Source organism: Phyllostomus hastatus, unplaced genomic scaffold (genome assembly GCF_019186645.2).
Source record: "Phyllostomus hastatus isolate PE091 unplaced genomic scaffold, TTU_PhHast_1.1 phas_scaffold_114, whole genome shotgun sequence".
Classification (NCBI taxonomy): domain Eukaryota; kingdom Metazoa; phylum Chordata; class Mammalia; order Chiroptera; family Phyllostomidae; genus Phyllostomus; species Phyllostomus hastatus.
Genome location: NW_025334006.1, coordinates 1,525,892 through 1,528,622, shown reverse-complemented (window position 1 = coordinate 1,528,622; position 2,731 = coordinate 1,525,892). Strand labels below are relative to the sequence as shown.

The window sequence follows — 2,731 nt, the reverse complement described above, 5'->3', positions numbered from 1 at the left end:
CCATGGCCTCTTGATGCCAGATGAGGGACCTTCTGCCCGTCTTCATTCTGCTCGATGGACGAGATGATGGACACCGTCTAAAAGAATTAACCTTCTTCGTGTTGTGGCATCTCTGGCTTCTCCAGTAATTCCACCAACGAATGGATGCATGGCCTGCCCCCAGCTGGGTCTTCTTTGCTGACTCTTCATGCTTTCCACTCTCTTAACACCACAGACCCCTCCTCTCCTCTCCCCTCAGAGAGGCCCCCTCAGCTCCTCTGAGCCGCTCCAAGCCCCTCACTTGGTGCTGCTGACACCCAGCTCCCCAGGCCCCATTCCATCTCCACTGCCTGCAGAGCATCACCCTCGACATCACACTCCCACCAACCTCAGCCTCCATCGAGCCCCCGACCAGGGCTATGTGGCTTTCTTAGTCCTGCTGTGGTCGTCACCCATCTCCCAGTCACGGAGGCTCCACCTTCTTTGATTTCTATTGAGGTCTTGCCACCCCACCTTTTGACACCCTCGTCCCTAGTCAAAGAAATGGGAAATACTCTCTGCCAGGCCCTGCGAATTCATTCTGTAAAATTATTTCTCTCACAGACTCATAGATCCAGAGATCAGACCGAAGGTTGCCAGGTGGGAGGAGGGCTGGGGGACCTGAAGTCCAGAGGAATTAAGAAGCACAAATTGGTGCTTACAAAACAGTCATGGGGATGTAAATGACAGCCAGAGGAACACAGTCAGTAAGATCGTAATAATGGTGTATGATGCACAGTGGGCACCGGGAATACCAGGGGGAACACTTTGTAAAGTGTATGATGGTCTACCCACGCTGCTGTACACCTGAACTAATACAAAATAATCCTGAAAGCCAAAAAAAGTCGAAGGATTATTTTTCTCATTGACTCCATCCCTCCCTTCCTGCCTTCCTTACTACCACATGCCTGGATTCTTGCAGCCCCACCCCCAAACTGCCTCCCAGGGTTTACCCTTTCACTCCTCTCATCAGCTCAAGGGAGGCATCTTCCTGTAGCACCTTACTGGTCCATGCCGTCTGCTCATGAACCTTCAGTAGGCCTCCGTCATCCCCTGGATTAGAAAATATGGAGTCTTTTCCCATTGATGAAACATTCACATGTCTTATCTCCTGTTCTAGTCTCTGGGGACTAGCTGGGGGAGAAGAGGAACGTTTGTTCCAGGAGGAACTGTCTGAGAGAAAAAAAAATGGAGGGATTTTTTTTTTGTGACAAATCCCCAAATCAGCAGGGTAAGCTGGATACCCAGGCAAGAGTTGATGTTGCAGCTCAAGCCCTAAGATAGTCTGCCGGAAGAATTCCCTGTTCCTCGAGAGAAGCTGATCTTTTCCTTCAAGTCTTCACCTGGGGGTTTCAGGCCCACCCTCATTATGGAGGGTGATCTGCTTTCTCCAAGGGCACCCATTTGAATGTCAGTCCCACCCAAAAAAATACTGCCTTGGTCATCACACGCTGCTCTGTGAAACACCATACACTGCGTGTCTTAAACAAAAAACATTTACTTCTCACATTTCTAGAAGCTGGGAAGTCCACGATCAAGATCCTGGCCAGTGTGGTTCCTGGTGAGAGCCCGCTTTTTGGTTTGCAGATGGATGCCTTGTTGCTATGTCCTCACGCGGCAGAGAGAGAGACATCCTCTTTCTAGTGCCTCTTTTAGGAGGCACTAATCCCATCAGGAGGGTCCCGCCGCGGAACACCATCCCATTGGGGATGAGGGCTTCAACACATGAATTAGGGACACACACACATTCAGTCTGAAGCAGATACCTTCACAGAAACATCTAGAAGTATCTGGGTATTGTGGCCTACCCAGGCTGACATCAAATTAACTATCACAGACTGTGATAGTTAATTAGTATCAGCTTTTGAGGTGTGGGTTGCCCTAATTTGGCAGGCGCCGAAGCTTCTCTTTCCAGAATGAAAACTGCTCCTCATCCAGGAAAGCAAGACAGAGAGGACACCTGGTTGGATGCTAAGTGAGTCTAGTCTGCAGTCGCTGACGGCAGGAGGGGAGAGCAAGTCGGAGAGGTCACAGGTGCTCAGCCCCCTGAGGTGACACCCCACATGGACGCGTGGAGAGGGGGACATCCCGAGTGTTTTTTACTTCGTGGATGAAGTGCCCTCCCCTCCCTCCTCCTGGCGCCGTGCTCGCAGGTGGCAGACCATGAATATTGCTTGGAATGGTGAACGGAATAGACGGACCAGGTAGCAGAAGGGTCTCTGAGAAGCAAATCTTTCTCTGGGAAGCTTTGCCTCCTTGGATGGTTTCACCTCCGCCCACAGCGGATCTGCGGTGTTTTGAGCTCAATTCCGCAGAGACTGGCCTCCAAGAAATCAGGTCACGAATGCAGAAGTTTTTATCGCCCTTTCATTTTTCAATTGTCTGACCCTTGACCACTGTTTAGGGAACGAGACTGGCGTCCTTCGGCTCCTGCCATTGACCTCTGGCCTCTCAGCTGCTTTGGCTCGCTCTCTGGGAGTAGTGGGGTGGGGACAAGAGGGTGGAGGGAAGTTCAAGTGTCTACCAAGCAGAAGTAGAAGAAATTCTCTTTTGATGAGAATCCAGTAAAAGCCTTAAAACAGAGAGCAACACCGAGCCTGGATATAGCCACGCTTCCTCAGATCCAGGGAGCTCAGCCAAACAGGAGAACATCTGACATGGAAACGAGACCTCGGTCCTCGCTGACAGGGTATAAGCAAGAGTCCCTTGACCT

General features: G+C 50.9%; 1 non-coding gene across 1 annotated transcript; it reads left to right on the top strand.

Annotated features, from left to right (window-relative positions):
* The first annotated feature begins 1,096 nt into the window (after nt 1-1,096).
* On the top strand, nt 1,097-1,200 carry LOC123829855. Its single transcript, XR_006787662.1, has one exon. It is a non-coding gene; the product is annotated as a small nucleolar RNA SNORD22 (small nucleolar RNA).
* Nucleotides 1,201-2,731: the final 1,531 nt, after the last annotated feature.